Below are 26,609 nucleotides of genomic sequence, written 5' to 3'. Positions count from 1 at the left end.
TCCTATAAATATTGTTGATCTTTGTCCTTAGATGCAGTGCAGTTACTTGGCAACAATTTCATCCTTTCAGAGTTGTTTTTAAGCTTTCTTAGGTGGAACCAGAGCAGTGTTTCGTCAAAGACTAATTTTTTCCTGACTACTGAGGCAAATATCTTACCTAATTCTCCATAAATAATGAAATTTTTCCACTCTGGCTGTTGGGAACAGGAACTATTCCAGGTCCTGTGTTAGCTCCAGATGTTTTTCCCTGTTTCTTTGGGTAGTTTTTTCTCCAATATTGGGAGTCTCAGAAATATGCACTCACTGAGCAGTACATAGCTAAAGACTTAAAGGTACCCTCTGTTAATCTCCAAAGTGCTCTTTCGATATATGCCCCTCTGGTATCCTGCCCTGCCTTGGTCTCTCGCAGCTCTGTGTCCTCAAATCAAGGGGCATCTGGGTTCTTCCTGGCTTCCCCTTCCCTGAACTATTGCCTAAAACTCTCTTTTAGCTGGGATAATTGTATGGTTTATTTAATTTGTTTTCCTTCTCTTAAAGATCACTGTCTTTTATTTCTTGATACGCAATGTCTTGATGTTCATATATTTTTCTAGTTTTTTAGTTGTTTCAGGAAAGAGGGTATATCCTGTTCCTTTTACTCCATCTTACCAGAATTGGCTATTCTTCTTTGTATTATTGTTTCAGTAATTGCTCTAGGGTTGCAATATATATCCTTACTTTCTCATAGTTCAATTACATTTAATATTGTACCACTCAAATAAGATATACAAACCTTAGAGCCATTTGTTCTATATGCCCCATGATTTGTTATAATTATTATATGTAACACATCTACATTTGTTATAAAATCACATGGCAGCATTATAATTTTTCTTTAAATAGTTATGTGATTTATACAAAGAAATTAAGAGGGGAAAAGGAAAAAAAATTTTTTTGTACTTACAATTTTTATATTATTCATATTTTTAATGGAAACACAAATATCTACTTAGTATCATTATTTTTTTTTACTTTTTTTTTAAACTGTGTTTTTTCCAGGACCCATCAGCTCCAAGTCAAATCATCGTCTTTCAGTCTAGTTGTAGAGGGCAGAGCTCAGCTCCAAGTCCAGTCACCATTTTCAATCTAGTTGTGGGGGGCACAGCCCACCATCCCATGTGGGAATCGAACTGGCAGCTTTGTTGTTAAGAGCACGTACTCTAACCAACTGAGCCACCTGGCTGTCCTCCACCTAGTATTATTTACCTTCAGCTTGAGGAACTTTCTTTAGCATTTCTTTTGTTTAGGTGATGATACTTTTAGTCTTAGTTCATCTGAAAATATCATTATTTTATCTTCATTCTTGAAGGATATTTTTTCTGGATATAGAATCTAGATTGATGACTTTTTTTCTTTCAGCACTTTAAAAATGTGGTTTTACTCTCACTCATCCTCCATAGTTTCTGATGAAAACTCAGCCATTAATTATTATTCATATATATATATATATATATATATATATATATATATATATTATGTTATTATTTTTATCTTGATATTTTGATGCTCTCTGTCTTTGGTTTTCAATAGTTTGACCATGATGTACCTTGATGTGGGATTGTTTATGCTTATTCTACTTGATGTACTTTGACCATATTTTATCTACAAATTCCTGGGTTTTTAAAATCAAATTAGGGGAAATGTTTTTGCCATTTTTTCATTATATTTTTTTCTCTTCTCTTCTAGGATTCCAATTTCACATATGTTAGAACACTTGGTATTTATGTGAAAGGCTCTGTTCTTTTTTCCCCAATCTTTTCTTTTCTATTCTTCACATTGGGTAATTACTACTGACCTTTAAGTTTGCTTACTCCGTCATCTCTATTCAGCTGTTAAGTTCATTTAGTAAATTTTTTATTTCAGGTATTGTACTTTTCAGTCCTGGAATTTCCATTTGGTTTTGTTTGATTTTATTTCTCTTTTGAAATTTTATATCTTATAATTAATTGAGCTCATATTTTGTTTTATTTCCTTGGTAATCATTATAATAGCTATTTAAAAGTCCTTGTCTGCTACCTCTAACATATACAAGGTCTGCCAATTAAGTTTGTGAACTTGTTGCAGTGATGTTGCTAACCTTTTTTTTGATACAGAGGGATTATTCATTATGAGTTTGTACCAAGTGGACAAACAGTTAACCAAGTTTACTATTTGGAAGTGCTAAAAAGGCTGCATGAAAAAGTTAGATGACCGGAATTTTTCACCAGCAATTCATGGCTCTTGCATCGTGACAATGCACCAGCTCACATGGCACTGTCTGTGAGGGAGTTTTTAGCCAGTAAACAAGTAACTGTATTGGAACACCCTCCCTACTCACCTGATCTGACACCCAGTGACCTTTCTTTACCCAAAGATAAAGGAAATATTGAAAGGAAGACATTTTGATGACATTTGGGACATCAAGGGTAATACAACAACAGTTCTGATAGCCATTCCAGAAAAAGAGCTCCAACATTGCTTTGAAGGGTAAACTAGATGCTGGTGATGGTGCATAGCTTCCCAGGGGAGTACTTGGAAGGTGACTGTAGTGATATTCAGCAATGAAGGATGTAGCACTTTTTCTAGGATGCGTTCATGAACTTAATTGTCCAACCTCGTAGTTTATCTCAAGTTCTGACTCAGTTGATTTTCTTTTCTCTTGAGGATATGCTCCATTTTCTGGGAGCTTTTATGTTGGGAAATTTTTCCTAGACTTTGTGACTGGTGTGTTGTGTAGACTCTTGATTTTGTTGTTTGTCTCTAACAGGTGTTTTTCTTTTGCTTATACAGCTGTTTCTTGCATGGCAATTCCAATCTCAGTTCAGATCATCTGTCTTCAGCTAAGATGTCTTGAGTCTGTTTTATGCATATGTGATTCAGTAATCAGTCAGAGAAACCAGTAGAAAAAATTTAAGAATGTCCTCTGTCCCTTTCTTTTCTGGAATTCTCCAACTTTCTTTGTCAGCTGTGGATTTCCCTACCTGGAGACTAGGGATTTTCTACTGACACCTCCCCATCATGCAATGGCATGCACTGGCCACGCACCCAGGCTACAAGCCACAGATAAAGGTAGCTTACTTTATACAACTCCCCTCCTCCAAGTATTTATTTCTCACCAGTGTACGTCTGCTTCTGTTCTCTCTCCAGTGTCTTCAGGTCATTGCTTTTTGCTTTGTGTCCAGGTTTTATAGTTGTTTACTTTAGGGGAGTTTTCCAGGAAGGTCTTATTCAATCATCGCCTAAATCAGAAATCACTCTCAGTTGTCTTTTAAGTTCAAGAATCTCGTCACTTGAAATCAAAACACTTTCCCCAGGACCTTACAGAAACTTGTCCAACTAGCTTATATGATGAAAAGTATCTGCTAAAGAAGCTACTTTCTGCAGTCATTATTCATCTTCAAAGCACCTAGCAAAATCTGGCCAACATTATTTTGAAAGTACTTCTAAACTTCACCTTTCAGCTCAAAAATCCTCTTAAAAACTCTTCCTCTGTTAAGTCATCAAATTTCTGTGTGTAGCAGGATATTTATGTGGTCTTTGTCCAGGTTTTCCCACAGTTTTAAAATAGTCTCAAGTTAATTACCTTTATATATCAAAGTTAGCCATTTTGTAGCATCATCAAAAACTCATTTTATCTTCAAGAGTGCTTGACAACAGCACTTCTCTGTGAAGAAGGCAATGTGTTGTGACAATGTGAGTAAATTTGTCCTTTCATTAGATGCAAAAGCTCTCACAGAACCAACCATTGACCAGGCACCATTAGTATGGAAATCAACATAGTTCTCCCATGACGGACACTTTGTTTACAGATATGTAACATTTATTCTACCTTGGACTTTGCTTATTGTGACAATTTTTTGTGTGCCTGAATTTCACAATTACTTGAAAATCTTACCAACGCTGCAGCATGGCATTTATTGGTGAAATCTGCTGACTCATCATTCTAGACAAAAGCTATGTGATCTTTCAGTTTGTTTCACAAAACTTCTTCAAGATCATGTAATATGTCATTAATATTTCAACTTATCACACTGCTTGAGTGTGTGGAACCTTTCCAATTTCTTGTACTAGATCTTGTTCTAGCATTTTATTTACAAAAATTGTACATGTTCACATTATTAGGATCTTAGCAACTGTGTGACTTTCCCTGTTTGGGGCAATCAGATCTACCACTAAATAACATGCTTCCTAGTCCTTTTTACTGAATGTGCCTGTTTCTAGCAAGACATTTACTGTTTATTTTGAGATTCTAATCCTGTTTAAAGTAATCAGCATCTTTACTTCTTAAATGGCTATGACTTGTGTTTAAGTGTTTTTGTTTTTGTTTTTCAATTTTGTTGGAGCCATTGCTATATTTACAAGTTGTCTGACATAGTATAGTTGGCAAACTACAATCCACTGGCCCAATCCCACCAGAGGCCTGTGTTTATACAGCCCTCAGAGCTAAGGTTGGTTTTTTACATATTTAAAGAGTTATAAACAAAGAAACAAAAACAAAGAAGAATATGTGATAGAGACCATATGTGGCCTGCAAAGCCTACACTATTTACTATCTCTATTTAGATTTGTTTTGAACCATAGAAGTAGTATATATTACTCTTTCTCCCACTTTCTCTAGTGACCAATGACATACACTTTGTAAGGCAGCTGGCAGGGTTAGGAGTATTGCTTATGTCAGTGAAACAGAGATTTCCGCCTCAGCACAGATGAACAGCATCACAGAGCTGGGAAGAGAATGAGGGCCACAGATGACAGAGTGGTCAGGCTCAGCCAAATTCTCATTAATGTCCCAAACCCAACATGGATAAACAGAGCCTCCGTTATATAACCTTTGTGTGGTACTTCTGTACAGTCGGGGGGAGTGGGGGCGTGCAGGGGAGGAGGGAAAGCTCTATGAAATCCATGCACTATGAAAGCAAAAATCATACTACCTTGATATCTGACATTTCAGAAAGTAGTTTTTAGTCAAAAGCCTTGGTTTCTTTAGAGATCAGTCACATCTGGTGTGTAGTTCTAGCTTTCTCCTGCCAAACTGCCTAATTTTGCAATTACAACTCAGGCTAAAATACAACTATGCCTCACTCAGGGTTGCCACCTGGGGGGAAGGAGATTTCATTTTGGAATCCTTGTGGTTGAGTAGACAAAGCACTAGAGTAGATGGTTGAACCAGGCAGAGAACAGAAGGACAGCTGTAGGAAGACAGATATGCTTTCTAAGTCAGGACTGTCCAGGAAAAGAGAAAGGCTGGAAGCAGGTATAACTGAAGATGATATACGTATAAAGATTAGAGATAAAGAGAGTATGGGCTTTGCCACCAACTCTTAATAAAGTTATTAGACAGCTCTGAAACCTTAGAAATTAGTGAAATTCATTAAATATACTTTGGTTTCACATCCTACATGACTAGATTCAAGCAGAAGTCATGAGAAATATCAAGGATACGAAATGAAGAAAGTATGGATAGAGTAGTCACCATAAATTATAAGTAGTCACCTATTCTTGCCAAACAGGCAGAGTAGGAAGGCAGGGAAATATTGAGCAGGATTATAAGAATATATTATAGCACCCAGTGGTGGCCAGCTTCCAGAACGACCTTCAGTAACCCTTGCTCTTTCTACTCACACCCTGTGCAGCCTCCTCCCATATTGAATCAGAGCTGGACACTGTGGCCAATTAATGAAGATGACTATATGCAAATTCTGAAAGTCATTGTGGCTTTTGCCTTGTTCTCTTGGGTCACTCTTTCTGGGGAAGTTAACTGCCATGCTCTGATGACACTCAAGCAGCCCTGTAAAGAGAACCACATGGAGGGTAATGAAGGCCTGCTACCAATAGCCAGCACCAACTGGCCAGCCCACCTTTGAAGTAATACTCTAGCCCCAATCAGGCTTCCAAATAATTACAGCTCCATCCAACATATGAGTCAAACTAATAAAAAAAAAATCCTGACCCAAAAAACCCAGCCAAGCCCACTGAAACTATCAGAAAATAAGTGTTTACTGTTGTTTTAAGCCACTAAGTTTTAGGGTAATTTATTACACAGCAATAGATAACTAATACACTGCCCTCCCAGCACCAACACTGGTTGGTGAGTAGGAACTCTTGTCAATAAAATAAAGAAGATGAAAAGGTTGAAGATGTGAGGGTAAATTTTGGACTTCAAAGTTAGAAGCTCATGGGTCACATGAGTCAGGGTATAGGAGGGAGATGAATACCAAGAGCTGGCTCTTTTTTCTAAAGTCGAGGAAGTACAACATATGATGCCTTTATGGTTCTTTCTAGGTAGTTAAGCTAAGGTCAGCAGAATAAGGGAGAAGTAGGAATTCAGGGCAATGAGTCCGCCTAGAAAGAATAGATGTTCTTGGTGACCTATCAGATCCCCTTTACTGGACCAATGCACCATTTCCCAGCTGCTGCATCCTTCTTCAGAGAACTGCTGTGGTACGTCCCACCCAGAAATGACTGAGAGGTTACACTTTCCCCCAAGCAACCTCCAGCATTTAACTGATAAATACAAGAATATGAAAGCCCCCCCTAGCCTCAATGCTTATCAATTCTGTGGTGCTATTCTTGTGTTAGAGTTCCCTATGATCGGACTGAGGCTAGACTTCACCTGAAGCCACATCTTACTTAGCTTCCTCCTCTGTGCTATCCTCCTCCCCTCACTCCCTCACAGAGATCACTCCCTCGGTAAATCACTTGTGCAAGAATCCCTGATGCAGTCTCTGCTGGGAGGAAGCCCAACCTAAGACAGGATTAAAGAAAGTGCATATACATATGGCATCTATTGTGCTATGGCATCTATTTTTCAGAAACCATGATTGCCTCAGGTCAAGTGCAAGGGTGAGGTTTATACCAAGAACTGATTTATACCATGGGTATTAAATATGTATATCCTCTTAACTTAAGAGAAAATCTTAAGGAGAATTAAGAGGATTGGAAGGCAAGTAAATGAATGGGTCTATAACAATTGTAAAAATGAAAGGGGTGCATACGTGATTATCTCCTAATTTTCAAGGTTAGTTCCTGAAGAACTACCACAAAACATTTTCAGATGTTTTGCCATCACTGGTCTGACCCTATAGGATAATTTTATGGTTTTAGTATATCTCTTAGTCCTATCCACAGCTTTTTGAGAGCATTATGGCACATGACATAATAAATTACATACTGGCATCTATATTTGATGCTTCTATCATAAAAGAAAATATGAACAGGGTTATATGCTATTATCTGACATGGGATCCAAAGAGTTCCCAGGAAGCTTTAATGTAAAGATTAAAATGAATCTAAGAAATTCATACATTGGGCAATATCTATTCTTGGGAGGGAACATAATAAATTTGAAATTATAGTTTTAAATCCTCTGTCCAAGCCAACAGCCAAGGAAAAAGAATCAATATAAGAAGGATTTTTTTTACTATCCTGGGAAAGATCTTTTGGAGGTATTGCTCTATTAATTTTAACGCTGACAGCTTCCTATTTGAGTGACATACCATCATTGATTCGTAACCATTCTTGCCATTTTTTTCAACTAGGTGGGAATTCCTACCATCTTCATGCTCAAAATATGGCAAATGGAGGCAATTGCCTCAAACTCCAAGATTAATCCACTCGACCCCAACTCCTACTACCCCTTGCTGGCAACTGGGCTGTTACTAGAGAAATTGGTCCCAGGGAGAAAAGAGAGGGTTGTACCAGTTGTTAGTCTATGCACACAATCATCGTCAAAATAGAGACAGATGGTCTACCACTCCTACCATGTGCCTATCTCCCATCTACTCATTAATCAGGTCTAACTTCAGCTATACAGAAATGCTAGCAAGGCACAGAAACAATCACAGTTCCCTGTCCCAGGTAAAACACCTCCCTAGGAATGGCCCTAATCCTCACCCCTTACTACCAGCACAGCTTTTCATATTTTGCATTTGGCAAGAAAACTGGAGTCAACAAACTTAGGTCTGTGACTGTTACCAACTCTCTGTGACCCAGGGTCCACGCCTCTCTGTGCTTCAGTTTCCTCAGCTGCAAAAAAAAGATAAAAGAAAAAACAAAATTGATTTTGATCAGTGTGTCTGCATTCAGAAACACTGGTTCACACAGATGACTTTCACACAAAAAAATGATTATGTGATTATATAAACCAAAGATGACTACAAACTCTATATCTTCCTTGGGGGATTCCCACTATAGTGAACATAAGAAAGGCTTTCTATAATAAATAAATGAGTTTGACATTATTTGAACCAAAAAATACTGGCCATGGAAATATTTTAGATGGCATACTTCCTAAAAATTCCAATTCTGTTTTTGATGGAACTCTGAACTGAAGGAGCCTTTCCAGCTTCATGGATCAGTAATTATAGTTGGCCTGGTCAAACATGAACCTAGATGTTGCTGTGAAGGTGTTTTTCAGATGTGATTAACTTTTAAACCAGTAGACTTTGAATACAGCAGGTCACCCTCCCATAATGTGTGGGTCACATCCAATCAATTGGAGGCCTTAAGAGCAAATTCTGAGATTTCCAGAAGAAGAAGGAATTTGACCTCAAGACTGCAGCATAGAAACCCCTCATGGGTTTCCAGTCTGCATAGCCTGCCTGTGTGTTTTGATCTCAAAATTGCATTAACTCCTACCTGAATTTCCATGCTGCCAACCTGCCCTACAGATTTCATACTTGCCAACTCCCACAATCACATGAGCCAATTTTAAAAAATAAATCAACTTTTCAGTTGATGATATAGATATAGATTATAGATATAGATATAGATATAGATATAGATATATTCCTATTGGTTCTGTTTTTCTGGAGAACCCTGACTAAATATGCTGGTATTGTGATGATTTCACCAAATATCTATATAGAGTGGTATAAGTCTCCATTATCTGCTTTTTGTCTTCTCATGTAATGTGAATCCTCTTGAGAGTTTTTAATAAAAGAAATCATTGTCTTCTGAAGGAAATGAGGGACAATATGGTAGTGTGGAAAGAATACTGTATTAAAAGACCAGATAATCAGTCCCCATTGCTTCCCTTGATCACTCAAGAACTTGATTGTGCCACCAATAGAAGTGGAATAGTGGTGCCCTGCTTGTCTGAAGCAATGACTTGCTGAACTGATTGTTGGTGATTCTTTCAATTTCTTAAAGCTGTGGTTTTCTGACTTAATGGCTGGTGTGCTTGAGAAATTAAATCTAGATTGCCTCCTGACAAGCCTTTGGACAACTTCAACATGGCCAGATTTGTTTGAAGGAGAGAATGACGCTGTTAACCCAAATTCCTGGCACAGTTTCCATTTCAAATTGGCCCTCAATGAATGTCTTTTTATGCTAATGAAAATTTATAAAAGCTATTTAATAATGAGCTTGGCCTCATACACCATATAGTTACCTTGAAATCCCTAGAGAACTCTTATTCTGCCATAGCTATCCATCCCATCGAAATGGTCCCTTGAAAGAAGCAATCACCACAAATAGAATGGAATCCTTTATAATGCCTAAATGGGTAAGTTTTTTACCCCCTCAATGAATCACTTTTCTCATCTATAAAATACTGATATAAGCATTCCTACCCTTTGAAGTTATAAATACTGGATATAATAATGAATTCAAAGGCCTTAGCACAATGCTTGGCACAATAGAAGTGCTCAAAAGTTATTATGAACAGAACAAACAACAGTTTCGTAGATTATCATTACAGCTTTTAACTGAATATAGTTATGTTGGGGAATACATTGTCCTAAATATAAACTATAATTTAATAACAGGTATCCATGACTCTCGTATATATGAGAGCATATAACTCTCAATCCAGGAATTCAAGTAAGCACAAAATATAGCTCTATTTTTCAATCATTCCACTTAATTTCTTTTTCTGACTTACATTCTGCTAGTGTGGTGGAAATATACTCTTACCAATTTAGAGTCTCCACTTTCTAAGGTTTGTCTTACATTCCAGGAGGCTCCAATGGTGCTAAGGCATTGTGGGGAATGGTGGAGGTGGTAATTTTGTCCTCCAGTCTTCTGTCTCCACAAACATCCACTAAGACATCTGTAGTTATGGTCTTGGATGAGGTTCTCCCAGGTCGGAGCTTTAATGCCCCAATCCTATCCTCTTAGCCTCTTTAGTCCAGCCCTCTCCTGTCTGACTTCCATGATGTAAATGGGGTCATCTTTCTGCTGTTTCCTTGCCTCTCTGGTGCATACAAATCTCAGCAAAGCTGTCTACAGCTACCTATCTTCCCAGACACACCACTTCCACACTTTTTCCTGGGGTCTTGCCACCTCCGGGGGGGGGGTTTCCTGGTAAATAAAGTTTTCTCTGTTCCTGGATCCCTTGTGTGAGGAGTTCCCACTTAGCTTTGATGAATTTCCCCAGAAGCATGTAGCATCACCTCCTTTATGAGCTCAGGTTTTTGCACATGCAAGAGTCAGGAAACTGTGCTTTTTTCTGAATACTGATGAAGGTTTGCTTGAATAGAAGAAGGGGAAATGCTTAGAGAAAACAAATACAACTTAAAAACCTCAAACGACATTGACATAAGCATCAGTGCTGGTCTACTGCAATTCAACATTTATGAAAGAAAAATCATTTTGGGTATATATTTCAGTTAGAAACGTGATGTGAGGTTAAGTTTTTAAGAGTCTAAGCTTCTAACTGGCAGAGGAGATATAATACTGTAGGGAAAGGTGCTAGATCTCAAAGCCTTACCGGGTAGATCACAGTGCTTTTGTTGCTGCCACCCCCCTCCGTATTTATTGGACTCTGATTGCAAGCAACAGAAAAACAACCCAAAATAGTTTATAGCAAAAGAAGACTGAGGGCCGGCCGAGTGGCACGTTGGTTAAGAGCTGGCTTGGGACACCAGCTCTGAGCAGCGGGGCCCTGGTTTGGATCCCACATGAGGGCCAGTGATGCTGCGCCCTCTACAGCTAAGATGGTGAACAACAGCTCGACCTGGAGCTGGGCTGCCATGAGTTGCCAGCAACGGCATAGGCTGCAGCCCTTGATGCAGTGGGCTGCCGTAAGCTACCGTGTGTGTGTGGCCGGCAGCCAGTGTGAGCGGCCGGCAGCTGGTATGAGCTGCCAACAGCCGCCGTAAGCAGCTGTCCAGAAGCCGGTGACTGATCTGCTTCAGCCGGGAAGAGCGCAATGATAATACCAACATGGGCCAGTGAAGCAATGTCCTCCACAACTAGACTGAAGATCAAAAGGAAAGCAACTTGTCTGTTTCCCTTCCCCCGATTCCCCAGTGCTGTTCCCCTCCTCCAATTCCCCAATAAAATCTTTAAAAAAAAAAAGATGAGGTGGCTCATGGAAAGCAAGGGCCACGCTATATAAAGCCAGGAACAGGGATGCTGTCAATAGCTTCCCACCTCATCTCTGCCTCTTTCTTTTCTTCCGTTCTTCAGACCATCTGCCTCTACTTCTTCTATGCTCACAACAGCAAATATAATTCAAAGATCCTGAATTTTACCTGTTACTGATAGGTTCAGCCATCTGGATGATTTATCTCAGACCCAAGTCTAAATTTCCTGGGAAGGAACTCTGTTGACCCAGATTGGATTTGGTGTCCACTCCTAGACCAATAAATTCTAGCCAGCATCTAAATCTACATTTGAGCTAACATGGCCACTCCCAAATTAACCATGTGGATAAGCAGGAAGAAGGGATAGTTCTTAGAAGGAGGAAGCAATACACAGAAAAGGAAGTGGGTAAATTCTGGGTACACAAAATGATGGAATCTAGTCAATAACCCAGTGATAAAATCCTTCTCTAAATCCAATCTGCCCTCAAACCCACTAAACAATTTTCCTCCAACCCTGATGCGAGCAAGTGTGGGAAGAAATGAAACAGAAAATTCTCTTCATAAGAAGGTTTAGGAGCTCTGAACCATTGTTTGGTAGGAAACTTTAAAAAGCAATATTCTTTCAGATTACAAAGAGAAGGAAACAATTAAGAGACTTAATCCCATTCGTTTGAGTAAAGGACAAGCTAAGATTTTCATCTCTTGATATCTTGCCAGAGAAACCTTTTACCACAGAAACTTTGAAGATTGGTGGTATTTAGAGAGGGATGGAAAATAACTGGGAAAGGCCCTGCCCCAGTAAAGTAATATTTGCTTTATTGTGGCTTCATGAAAAGACTTTGTTAGATTGCTAGCTATGCACTCTTGGGACAGAGGGATAGAGTGCAATGGTAACGAACCAACCACTGACTGCTCAGGGCTAATTTTGTAAGTCTGGAGATGGGAGATCAAAGCAGAAGGGAAGACAAGCCTAAGTCTCTACACTCCCCACCCCCACCCCCACCACCACTCACTCCCATACACACAAAAGAAGTTAGTAACAGCCCCATTCTTAGTAAAATTGAAATGAATTGAGATTTAATTGTTCATGCTTACACAAAAGATTAAGAAAGGGTAGATGAGAAACTAATAATGCTGGTTGCCTGTGGGGGAACTGGATGGGGAGATTTTGGTGGTGAGAGGGGGACTTTTCATTGTTTACTCTTTTATGTTTTGCACATTTTAACCCACAGGATATGTCATAAAAAATAAAATGCATTAAAACATTTTAAAATTGTAAAATCATTAATAGCTGGAAAAAAGAATGAATAGGGAACAAGTTCCTGGACAAACTTGATGTATAAATTTTATAATAAGGGGGTTATTTTTAAAATGCAGAATTCGGATGTAAGTATGGTATAATTTAAAATACTAGTCCAAATTTATATTCCCAGAAACACCAGGCATATTAACATAAGTAGGTCCTGCCTTTCTATTTGTAATAAGGACCATATAAAAACAAATCATTCTTTTTTTTTTTTTAATTGGGGAATTTGGGGGATGGGAACAGTGCTGGAGAATTGGGGAAGGGGAACAGACAAGTTGCTGTCGTTTTGTTCTTCACTCTAGTTGTGGAGGACGTTGTTTCACTGGCCCAAGTTGGCACCATCATTGCGCTCTTCCCGGGCGAGGCAGATCAGTCGCCGGCTTCTGGACGGCTGCTCACTGCGGCTGCTGGCCACTCACGCTGGCTGCTGGCTACACACAGTAGCCCATGGCAACCCACTGCCACAGGGGCTGCAGCCTACGCCATCGCCGGCGATTCACGGCAGCCCAGCTCCAGGTTTAGCTGTTGTTCAGCATGTTAGCTATAGAGGGCAGTGTCGCTGGCCCTCATATGTGGGATCCGAACCGGGGCCCTCTGGCATCCCAAGCCAGCTCTTAACCAACCCGCCACTCGGCCAGCCCCATAATATTTTAGTTGACAGAAATTACCATTTACCAGAAGTGATGTGTGACACGGAGCATTGTCATAATAGAGGATGAAGTAAAGACACTCATGAAAGAGGACTTCCAGAACCGCTTCAGAAAGTGGCAAGAACAATGGGATAAGTGTGTTCAAAGCAAGGGGTAGTACTTTGAGGAAAATTAATGGCAATGTGTCTTTTACTGTAATAAATTTTTTAAATTTAAACATTCACTGTAGTTTTTATCATACCTCATATTTATTTGTGTTATATGCTTGATTAAGATACTTATTTAAAAACAGAACCCTCAGAAATAACCAAAAGCTTGGTTATTTCCTTACAAAAATAAATATATTCCTTAACACCTTCAATTTCAAAATGAGAGCAAATTGCGTTAACGTAATTTATTCTTTGGGAAATTCTTTATGATGAAAAAAAAAATCCCTAAGTATTGTTTCTATTTCAGAAGCACAAACCCTGCTGTTGCTCTTTAATTTTTTCCTAGTTTTTCAGAAAAAAGTTATTAGGGAGTCAATCCTAATCATTTTACTTCCTTTTTATATTTGGCCCTTTTGGATTATCTTTCATATCATGTGAGCCTTTAACAGACATTCTCTTTCCATGGATCAAATCTGACACCCTCCCTGTAAAAGTAAAGAACTTGTAATCCAACTCTTTCAATTTGTCCATGAAGAAAGTGAAGTTTAGAGAAGGCAAAATAACTTTTACAAAAATGAAGAACTAGTTTCTTTGGATTGTTTTAAACTTCAAATCTAAAAGTAACTTTTTATTACTATAATTTAGTTGAACAAATTAATTGAAATTGCCTAACCAGTAAATTTTATGTTAGCCTTGGCTTTATCCATTTTATCATTCTATTTTAATCTTAAGCAATAATATGATTCATATTTTATATGAGTGTATGACATTGGCAGACACTCTTTAACATTTTTTAATAATTTTTATTACTTCATTACAGCTAATATAAAATATTATATTAGTTTTAGGTGTACAATCTAGTGATTAGACATTTATATAACTTACAAAGTGATCAACTTGATAAATGTAATACCCATATGACATCATACATAGTTATTACAATATTATTAACTATATGCCCAATGGTATACTTTACATCCTCATGATTATTTTGTAACTACCCATTTGTACTTCTTAATCCCTTCACCTTTTCACCCAATCCCCTTCTCATCTTGAACCATCAAAATATTCTTTGTATCTATGAGCTTGTTCCTGTTTTGTTTGTTCATTTATTGTTTTTTGAGACTCCACATGTAAATGAAATCAAATGGTATTTGTCTGTCTCTGTCTGACTTATTTCACTTAGCATAATACCGTTTAGGTCTATCCATGTTGTTGCAGATGGCAAGATTTTATTCATTTTTATGGGTAAGTAATATTCCATTGTATATATGTACACTTGTTCTTTATCCATTCATCTATTAATGGACAGTTAGATTGCGTCCATATTTTGGCTGTTGTAAATAATGCTGCAATGAACATATGGATTTCATGTATCTTTTTTAATTAGTGTTTTGGGTTTCTTCCGATAAATACCCAGAAGTAGGATTACTGGGTCCTTCTTTGTCTCTTCTTATAGGCTTTGTTTTAAAGTCTATTTTGTCTGGTATAAATATTGGTACACCAGGTTTTTTCTCGTTTCCATTTTCATTAAATATATTTTTCCATCCCTGTACTTTCAGTCTGTGTCTTTCAATCTGAGATAAATCTCTTGTAGGCAACATATGTAGAAACGCTGTTTTCTTATCCATTCAGCCATTCTATGTCTTTTGACTGTAGCATATGATCCATTTACATTTAAAGTAATTTTCCATAGATATGTAGTTATTGTTTTTTATTACTCATATGTTTGATCTTTTTTTTCCTTCTTTTTAAAGTAGTCTCTCTAACATTTCTTGCAATATTGTTTTGGTAGTGATGAACTCCTTTAGCTTTTCCTTAGCTGGGAGCTCTTTATCTGTCCTTCAATTCTAAATAATAGCTTTTCCAGGAAGAGTAAAGAAGGTCCTTGCTTTTCATCACTTTGAATATTTCATGCCAGTCCCTCTGGCCTGCAAAGTTTCTGTTGAGAGATCAGCTGACAGTCTTATGGGAGCTCCCTTGTAGGTAACTAACTGCTTCTCTCTTGCTGATTTTTAAATTTCATCTTTGTCATTAACCGTTAGCATTTTTTTTAAAGATTTTATTGGGGAATTGGGGGAGAGGAACAGCGTTGGGGAATCAGGGAAGGGGAACAGACAAGTTGCTGTCCTTTTGTTCTTCAGTCTAGTTGTGGAGGACATCGCTTCACTGGCCCATGTTGGTATTATCATTGCACTCTTTCCGGGTGAGGCAGTCGCCCTCCAGCCATTGGATGGCTGCTCAAAAGCGCACACCAGCTGCCGGCCAGCCCCACTGCAGCCTACGCTGTCGCCGGCAACTCACAGCAGCCCAGCTCCAGGTTGAGCTGTTGTTCACCATCTTTAGCTGTAGACGGCGCAGTGTCACTGGCCCTAATGTGGGATCTGAACTGGGGCCCTGCTGTTCAGAGCTGGCGTCCCAAGGCAACTCTTAACCAACGCGCCACTCGGCCTGCCCAACCTTTGGCATTTTAATTGTGATGTGTCTTGGTGTGGGCATCTTTGGACTCATCTTATTTGGAACTCTCTGCTCTTCCTAGGTTTGTTTGTCTATTTCCTTCACCAGATTAGAGAAGTTTTTCATCATTATTTCTTCAAATACGTTTTCAGTTCCTTGCTCTTTATCTTCTCCTTCTGATACCCCTATTATGCAAATGCTGGTATGCTTGATGTTGTCCCAGAGGGCCCTTAAACTCTCCTCATTTTTTTGGATTTTTTTTTCTGTTCTGATTAGGTGTTTTCTGCTACCTTATCTTCCTAATCGCTGATTTGATGCTCTGCTTCATCCAATCTACTGTTGATTTCCTCTAATATATTCTTCATTGCAGTTGTTGTATTCTTCATTTCTGACTGGTTCTTTTTCATGTTTGCTATCTCCATTTTTATGTTTTCTATATATTTGTTGAAATTCTCCCTGAGATCAAGCGTCCTCATAACAAGTGTTTGAGACTCTGCATCTGGTAGATTGTTTGTCTCCATATTGTTTAGTTCTTTTTCTGGAGCTTTGCTCTGTTCTTTCACTTGGAACCTGTTTCTTTGTCGCCTCATTTTGGCTGCTTCCCTGTGTTTATTTCTATGTATTAGGTAGGGCTGCTATGTCTCCCAGTCTTAGTAGAGTGGTCTTATGTAGTAAGTGTCCTTTGGGACCCAGTGGCACAGTCTCCCTGATCACCTAAGCCAGGTGCTCCAGCTGTGTCCTTTGTGTGGGCTGTGTGTGCCCTCCTGTTGTAGTTGAACCTTGGTTGCTGTTTGCATGTTAGTAGAAGGGATTGAGTCTCAGGCTGATTGGTTTTGAGGAGTAGCCAAGACTACAGTAGAGGAGCTGTTGTGCAGGGGCTGACTCTATGGAGCAAGATTCACTTTAGTGGGGCTCTTTTGCCTGCTGATTCTGCCCTTTGGATATGTCATTTGTCGGAGTGGTTGGGTGGTGCTCTGGTGTAGTCTGACACTGGCCACCAGGTGTGTTGGTTGTGGGGCCTTTTGGGAGGAGCTCTGGTGCATGCCAAGGTCAGCTGCTGCTTGTGCCCTGCCCAGGGCCACTTGGTATGAGCTACAAAATTATCTGCAAATGGTTGCCACTTTTTCTGGACTTGGAGGTGCCTGGCATAGGCTAACCTGTAAACTGAGGCTGGCTGTACTAGTGCTGGGCTTAGGGCTGCTTAGCAAGAGGTATGGGGCACACTGAGGCCAGATGCTGCTTGTTTAGGGTTTGTGAACCTTCGAAAAATTTTAGGAAAGTTTTCAGCATGAGCCAAGACAGGATGTTTATATGGAAAAGCCACTGGAAGTGGCTTGGGTGAGGCCACAACTTGGGTGGGGCAGGATCTCAGGGAATCTCCAGGGCAAGGTGAATGGTGTTAGCCAGGTTGATGGAGACTTAGATATGGCAGCCACCTGTGCATACAGGCTGGGTGGGGGAGTTCTTCACAAAGGAACAATGGCTTCTGCCAGCACTTCTGTCTGGGAGAAACCTGCCCCTCCAGCCCTCACCCTACAGCCAGATAATTCAGTTTTTTTCCATAAGTCCCTGGCCTTTTCAAGCTGCTGCCCAAGAACTGGAGCTTTGTGCAAGTGAAACTGTCAGTGAGTAAGTCCATATGTAGGTCCTTTAAGAGGAACACCTAGGACTGCAGCAGCCCTCTGTCTCACTCAGCCACAATCTCTGCTGGTTTTCACAGCCAGACGTTATGGGGGTTTCTCTTGCTGGCACTCGAACCCTGGGCTCAGAGCCTGGTGTGGGCCTGGGACCCCTCACCCCTTAAGGGGGACCTCCTAACCTGAGATATCCCTCCTGATTTTTAACCACCATACGTGGGTGTGGGACAGCCCATTCCACATCTCCACCACTCCTACTAATGTCAAAGTGACTTCTTTTGTATGTCCTTAGTTACAGGACTTGTGTTCAGCTAGATTTCTGTTCTCAATGATGATTGTTCTGTAGTTTAGTAGTAATTTTGATGTGGTCTTGGGAAGAGGCAAGCACAGCATTTACCTACTCCATCATCTTGACCGGAAGCCAGAGGACACTTTTTAATTTTAATTTTATGGCACTAACTTCCAAAATGCTTATATTGACTTCTCAAGTAAGTATTGAAGATACATTTTAGGAACACTGATGTTAGCAGTCTGCTCAGTTGTGGGATTAATAGAGTAAAATTTCAGTCATGGGAATTTTGAACCAAGAGAAGATACGGCACAATTTCCCACCCTCTCTTATTACTGAATCATGACTGCCAAAATAAGTAAATAAATAATTTTAATCAGAAATACTAGAATATGTAGAAACAATAAGAAATAAATGACAAATGTTATTTTTACATTTCCTTTATCAAGCTTTTATGTCTATTACTCTTAAAACTCAACAAGGTGGCCGGCCAAGTGGCGTGTTGGTTAGGAGTTGGCTTGGGACACCAGCTCTGAGCAGCAGGGCCCCAGTTTGGATCCCACATATGAGGGTCAGTGACACTGTGCCCTCTACAGCTAAGATGGTGAACAACAGCTCGACCTGGAGCTGGGCTGCCATGAGTCACCAGTGATGGCATAGGCTGCAGTGGGGCTGGCCAGCAGCTGGCATGCACTTTCGTGAGCTGCCCTGAACTACCATGAGCGGCTGTCTAATGGCTGGTGAGCGACTGCCTCACCCGGGAAGAGCACAAGGATAATACCAACATGGGCCAGTGAAGCGACGTCCTCCACAACTAGACTGAAGAACGAAAGGACAGCAACTTGTCTGTTCCCCTTCCCCGGTTCCCCAACACTGTTCCCCTACCCCAATTCCCCAACATTGTTCCCCTCCCCCAATTCCCCATTAAAATCTTTAAAAAAAACCACAAAACTCAACATGGTAAAACTTGGGTAATTATTTTTTCCACTCATCTTCCTATTTGATCTCTTTTCACTAACATATTTCTGACGGCCAGAAAATTATTTTTAGTTCACATTGATCCCCTTAAGATCCTTCAGTCCATTCAAGTCTTCATCTTTACGTTACATTTTTGTCATATGATCTTTTGAAAAATTTCTCATTTAACTTTGACAAACACCCTCATAAAGTGTGGCTGATTGAATTTTCAAAGATGGTCACACCAATATGTCCCAATCCATATGTTCTTCTTCTAATGTGATGTTGACACTTTTCCATTAAGAACTGAGGTCAATGTTTGCTCTTCTTGAACCTGGGTAGGACTGGAATTATGGTGGTTGAGTCTCTATGACTTCTGAGGCTAGGACACAAAAGATGATGAAGCTTCTCCCCAGTTCTCTCTCCCTTGAAACATGTGCTTTGGGGAGCCCTCAGCTGATATGTAAGATATAAGAACGTCAGCTCTCCTGAAGCAGCCATGCTGGAGAGATCACATGGAGAGATGAGAGAGAGGAAGAGAGAGAGACCAACCTAAGGTTCCCTACCTTCACCAGTCCCAGCTGTGTGAATCTTTGCAGTCTAGGAACCAGACATGTGACTGAGAAAGCCTCCAGAGAATACCAGCCTCACCACCACAGCTAATGCTGAACACAGCAGAAATAAGCTACTCCCTCCAATTCTTGCCCAGACTATGACAAAATAAATGTTTTCTTGTTTTAAACCATGAAGTTTTGGGGTCATTTGTTACACAGCCATAGTAACTAGAACAGAAGGTAATGTTACTTTTAGGATTCATTTTGGGTACAGGTAATTGAAAAGCCAATTTATATTTTTTTAAGCTTAAAAGCAAATGTATCAACTTATGTAACTGAAAAGTGCAGGGCTGATGTGGACATGCTTTTAACAAGGGCTCCATATGATGTCCCCAAGGCTCAGGCCCTCTGCATCTTTATTAGCACCATGCTGGCCACACTCTCAGGCTTCATATAACCAAAAAGGTGGAGTAGCTCCAGACATTTACCCTGTCACATTCAATTCAGCAGCAGCAGCAGCAGCAAACAGAACTCAACTTCAACAATTCAAATGAAGGTCTTTAGCTTTATCCCTGTGGCTAAATTTGATTTGTCCCATCCCTGAACTGTGGAATGTGCTGGTCAGCCGGGCTAGAAGAACATATATGGAAAACCAGGAATGAATTCAAATATACCAAAAGTACAGGAATTGAGGAAAACACTTCCCCCAAAGAAATTTCTCGATATTGGTATCAAAAGAAGGGTCAATGAACACTAGCTAGCAAAAAACAAACAAACAAACAAACAAAAAAACTCAGTTGGTTACACCTAGACTATGTATAATAAAACAGATTTCAACAGTTTTTCTCAGCTGTGTCCCTACAATTAACTGAGTAACATTGCCATTTGTTGCCCTAAATGAGCTGAGCCAGGATTTAAACACAGGTCTGTTTAATGCAAAAGTTCATTTTCAAGCCCCAAATCATGACGGAATAGCATTTCTACTCTCTTTTCTCTCTCTTATTCTGATTTCTTATACTTTATAGAGCATAAGTAAGAAAATTGAGAAAGAAAATCTTGCTTCTGAGAATAGAAACCTTTTGTGAAATCAGAGAGGTAGTTTTGAATTATATTCTGTTTAATTTACCCCCTTTGTAAAGCTTTCTCCAGCATTCTATATCCACTATATTTCACTGTCAGCCTGCTTGACACTGAAATATTTGTGACTTGAGATTCTGTATAGGAAAATGTCTTTAGAACTAGTTTTTAAGGGATTAATTCTGTAACAAAGCAGCAATTTCTTTCTTTTTTTAAAATAGCTTTATTAAGATATCATTTACATGTGATACAGTTCACCCATTTAAGTGTACAAGTCAATGATTTTAATACATAAACAGAACTCTGCAACCATCACCACAATCAGTTTTAGAGCATTTTCACTACCATAAAAAAAAAAAGAAAAGAAACACTGGTATCAATTAGCAGCTACTTCCAATTTCCCCTCCCCACCTCACCAGCCCTATGTCTCCATGGTTTTCCTTATTCTGGACATTTAATATAAATGGTATCATACAATATGTGGCCCTTTTGACTGGCTTCATTTACTTAATATAATGTTTTCATGTAGCAGCATGTATCAGTACTTCTTTTTTAAATTTGTAATAAAGTAAATATCAATCTTTAATACCCCACATGAACAAAAAGCTCTTTAAGGTCTTTTTTTTTTAAGATTTTTATTGGGGAATTGGGAGATGGGAACAGCGCTGGGGAATTGGGGGAAGGGGAACAGACAAGTTGCTGTCGTTTTGTTCTTCAGTCTAGCATCTTAGCTGTAGAGGGCAGTGTCACTGGCCCTTATATGTGGGATCCGAACCGGGGCCCTCTAACGTCCCAAGCCAGCTCTTAACCAATGCACCATTCGGCCGGCCCTAGGGTCTTTTTTTTTTTTTAAGTAAAGGAGTCTTGAGACCAAAAAGTGAGAAAACTGCTGTGGTTTATCCTCAGCCATGATTGGTCCGTTTCTTGCTCTGACATAAAGCACCATTGTGATAGAATTAGAAAAAACTCTTATATAAGGCCCTGGATGGGATGAAGTTTTATTCTTATAGTCCAGGAAGCTGATTTGTGTGTCAGGCTTGGACCTCTTAACTTGTTTTATCCTTTTCTTTCCCATTTTTTCTCTTTACTCTTTTCTTTTTCTCATTCTTCTTTTTTGGTTATTATTTTCCTTTTACTTATGTTTCTTTGCTCTCTTTTCTCATTTTTCTTTATTCTTTTTGTCTTTTTTTCTCATTTTTTTCTTCAAATGTTTTTAGTTAATAGTTTAGCGTTGTTAGTACAGCTATTATAGTTAGTATTGTTGGTATAGTTAGTATATTTAGTTAGCACAGTTAGTATATTTATTATTGTTTGTTAGCATCTTTAGTATTGTTAGTTAAGTCACCATGTCACATGACGTTGCAACCATCTTGAACTCAGCTACCTTGTCCAGCTCTCCATATGGCAGAATGGTGTTGGTTGCTCACACAGCACACTGCCTTCTACCTGTCGATGCTCAATTTGAAGGAATCACAGTTTGTCTAAACTGGTAATGGCAACCACTCCCCTCCACACACACTTGTGATTGGTTGGGGCAAGACTCATGACCCAGCTTTGGCCAATGAGATATTAGAGGACGTCCATAGGGACTTCTGTGAGACATTTTCCATCGTGGGTTCTCAATAATGTCAACAGGAATCATCTCTCCCGACCTCTTTGCTTCGCTTACTTCCTTCTGTGTTGATGTCATTCTCGAGTGGTCTTTCCCTTTATCTCAGTACTTTTTTTTATTGCCAAATAACATTGTGTTATATGGATATACCACATTTTATTTATCCATTTATCACTTAATGAACATTTGAGTTCTTTTAACTTTTGCAATGCTGCTATGAACACTCATGTATAAACTTTTGTTTGGACATGTGCTTTCATTTTTAGGGGGTATATACCTAACACTTGAATGGCTGGGTCATATTGTAAATCTTTATTTACATTTTGAGAAACTGCTAGACAGTTATCCAAAGTGGTTGCACCATTTTACATTCCCATCAACAGCATATGAGGTTTCACCTTCTTTCCATACTGATCAGCACTTGTTACTATCTGTCATTTTGATTATAGCCATCCTAGTGGGTATCAGAGTATTATTTCATTGTGCTTTTTATTTGCATTTCCCTGGTGGGTAATGATGTCAGTCATCTTTTCATGTGCTATTGCCCATTTGTGTATATTCTTTTGAAATATCTATTCAAAATCTTTGCCCATTTTTAATTGATTTCTTTTTATTATTGAGTTGTAAGAGATTTTTGTATTCTAGAGACAAGTCCTTTTTCAGATATATGATTTGCAAAGATTTTCTCTCATTGTGTGGGTTGTCTTTGCACTTTCTTGATGGTGTCCTTTGAAATACAAAATTTTTAGTGTTTGTTGAACTCCAATATACTATTTTCTCTTTTGTCACTTGTGCTTTTGATTTCATATAAAAAACAATCACCTAATCCAAGTTCACAACAATTTATACATTTTTCTTCAACGAGTTTTATAGTTTTAGACTATTACATTTAAGTGTTCAATCCATTTTGAGTTAATAATTGTATATGGTGTGAGGTAAGGGTTCAACTTCAATCTTTAGCATGTGGCTATTCAACTGTCCTAATATCATTTGTTGAAAATCTTATTATTTTACCATTTGAGTAGTCTTGGCACCCTTTTCAAAAATCAGCTGAGCACATGGTTTATTTCTGGACTCTCAATTCTAGTCCATTGACCTAAATATCTATCCCTATGCCAGTACCACACTGTCTCGATTATTGTAGCCTTGAGGTAAGTTTTAAAATCAGGAAGTGTACTCTTTTCCAAGATTATTTTGGTTCTTCTGGGTCCCTTGAATTTCCATCTGAATTCTAGATCACCTTGACAGTTTATTTATGGTTGTGTGTTTGTCTTCATCCCCTTCCATGCATAAATCCTATTCATAGTAATACAGACCATCATTGATAACTTAAGCAAGTTCAGGTGTAATTTTTGCCTGAGACTTGTGGTTGCCTGTTTAATCTTATCCAGGATGTTTTCTCAGGTAAAGTGATGTCTTAGTTATAACCAAAATATTATTAAATCCTAGTCATCAATTTCAAAATCTGAATCATCAGACCAATCAGTAAATGTGCTTTTTTCCATCCTTCAATTTCTTGCATTTCCTTATCAAATTAAAAATCAAGTTCTTCTTGTTGTTGTTCCTCTGGAGGATGCAGTTGATTTGATATCTCATGAATTACAATTATTTCTTCAATTTCACTAAAGATGGACTTTTTTTTTTACTTCTATTGAAAGCCCTTAGTCCAAGCCAGCCAAACCAGAAGACAACCTCTAGACATTGCTTGAAGATGGCTTGTTTCAGTATTTTTCTTTGAAATCAGTAACTTTCAGTTTTTGGAGAATTTGAGGCCAACTCTATAAGTGAGCCAAAGGCTTTGTCAGATATAAACTCAGAACAGCAATTTTTTAAAAAAGTTCTTCAAACAAAATTAAATTCCATTGCAGTGTGCGAAATTACTCTTAATCACAATAAAATAAATCAATCCTAACTCTTTCAACGGCAAGTAAGTTACTCTGCAGCAGATGGAAAAGGAGCTTTTGAGATGCAGCAAAAGCAGTTGTAAGAGGGAAATTCATAGCAATGTAGGCCTACCTGAAGAAACAAGAACAATCTCAAATCAACAGACTACCTTTACACCTGGAAAAAGAACAGCAAAACAAGCCCAAAGGGAGTACAAGGAAGGAAATAATAAAGACCAGAGCAGAAATAAATGAAATAGAGACCAAAAAAACAATACAAAAGATCAATGAAACCAAGAGCTGGTTTTTTAAGAAGATAAACAAAATCGACTCAGCACCAGTTGTTGGGGGAAGGGCTAAACGCATCATGTGCCAACTTTCCTCTCAGGCTTACAGTGAGCTTCCCCCAATTAGTTGCTGTGTGTTCTGGAACCGTGCTCACCACCAAAAATCCCCACAGGTTGTTGCGGGCTGTCTGCTGCTGTAAAAAACCCTCTGTGGCCTGCAGAGGTGGGGACCAGGCACCAGGGGCTCAGGGTGCCCCTGGCAACACAGCTCTAGGTGGGCGGGGCAGGCCCTCAAGGCACCACGGGTTGTGGTCAGTGGCCCCCACCAAGTCAGAGCAGCATGCACTCCTGCACTGGCAACCAGCCCACACAAACTCGCCAGGAAAGCTCCAGCCGGATCACTCAGGCACACAGCTCCCAGCCCAACACTCCCAGGAAAACTCAGTCTCAACCTGTCCCAGTCAGCCACTTGCAGATCAGACCGAGCAACCCAACAGCCAATCGCCAGCCTGGCAACTCAGCACATGCAGTGTGGAGAGTGGGTACCCAAAGCAGCTTGCGCACTCCTGTGTCTCAAAGAGCAGCTTGTTGGAGCCGGAGGGCACCCACCAGGCATTTTCCTAGCTACGCAGCACAAGCAGTGCGGAGGGTGGGGATCCAAGGCCGCATGAGAGTGCACGTACACACACACTCCTGTGCCAATTCCACCAGACCAATGCGGTTCTGGACCTGACCATCTGTGGGAGGGCCCAACCCCCAACCCTGAAAAAAATGACACCCTCCTGTACACTACTCATGTGCAAGCTCCACACCAGGGGAACAATGGTCCCAAAACCTCCAGCTCCCGCGAAAAAGGCTCTCAGTTTTGTCCTTCCCCGCAGGCTCCTGGGCCCCGCTCACACAGCTACTCCCTCCACCAGGGACCAGGTGAGTGCTCACTGGTGAGCGAGTCCTTGTGCTGGTCCCACTGGTTCTCTAGCCACCCTCAGCCTCACCAAGTTGAGCAAAGAGAGTCCTCACTAATTTCTACTGCCAGCTATCACGGAACTCCTCTTCCCGGCAAAGTAACTCTGGGCTGGTGAGCTCAGCGTGGGGCCAGAGGGTCTCTCCCGCAATAGGAGAAGCCTCCCCATCACTGAGGTATCCCTCACAGGGTTCGCCCTCTCTCGTCTCCACCCCTCTTACCAGACTTGACGTGTCCTCCTATTTAAGGCCTTCATTTAGAGGTTCTGCTCATCTAGTGTTCAGGGGACTTCCGAGGTTGAATGTTGTATAAATTATTTGTAATTTTGGTGTGATCCTGGAAGGCAGTTGGCACAGCGTGTCTATTCCGCCATCTTACCAGAAGTCTATAAATTTTTTAAAATGTGAAAAAGAAAAGAAAAAAGAAAGTAAAGAGCTTGTTCTAGGAAGTCAGAATCAGGATGAGGGAATTTACAAAAGACTGCTGACTTAAAATGAATTACAGACACAGGACCAGGGAAGAACCCTTGGGGAATGGCTCTAATTTTATTTTTGAGGAAGTGAACAAGGATTCAAGAAGTAGAAAAGAAGAACTGAGTAGTGAGTTTAAGGAACTTTTTAAGAAGAGAAAAGAAATTTTGGAGAAAGAAATCGAAAGAAAAGTCTAGCATAAAATGTATAGAATGGAAGGCCTTTTGAATATAAGACATCCTACTTCTTGAGTGTATGAAATCAGCTTCTCTTTGGTGGAGGGCACACAATTAGGTTTTTGAACTTCAGAGTTGTGGCTGGAAGGGAGAATAAGAGTTAAATAAGACAAACAACCAATTACTTAGCCTCCAGAGCTCCTAGACAGAATTTCAAAAACCTACTGGGCAAACCATTTTTGAAGGAGGTGCTGTAAGAGACTTTGTTAATATTTCCCTGAGGAAAGCGACAAACAGGAAGAAAATACAACACAGATCAAAGACACTGCTGAATTTTTGTGTGTACTTTGTGTACTTTCAACTCAGATAAGATCATGAGTGCTGTGTTTTCCAATTTTTTCTAGGTGCTATTTGCAAAATTTGAAATTTTACTTTCCCATTCTACAGATGTTTTATTATGCAATTAGCCAAAATGGAGTGGTTTTCCTGACATGATTTATAACTTATCATTTTATGTCTTATTAAAGTTTCAGTAAACTTGCTCCTCACTGTGTTGAATACCCACAGAGAAACTAGGGAGACTCTTCTGTCAAGGAGCAGAGTCAGATGGTTCCAGCTTCAAACCCCACTCCACCACTTGCTAGATGTGTAATTTAGGACAAATATCCCACCTCTCTGTTCTTTAAGGTAATACCCTCCCCAAAGAATTGGCATAAAGAATAAATTAGGTAACTATTGTGGAGCGTTTGTCACAATGCCTTGTGTATATAGCTAAGTACTCAATAAATAGCAGTTATTGTTCTTATTATTTTTT

Source organism: Hipposideros armiger, unplaced genomic scaffold, assembly GCF_001890085.2.
Source record: "Hipposideros armiger isolate ML-2016 unplaced genomic scaffold, ASM189008v1 scaffold_312, whole genome shotgun sequence".
Classification (NCBI taxonomy): Eukaryota; Metazoa; Chordata; class Mammalia; order Chiroptera; family Hipposideridae; genus Hipposideros; species Hipposideros armiger.
This window is presented reverse-complemented; position numbering follows the sequence as displayed.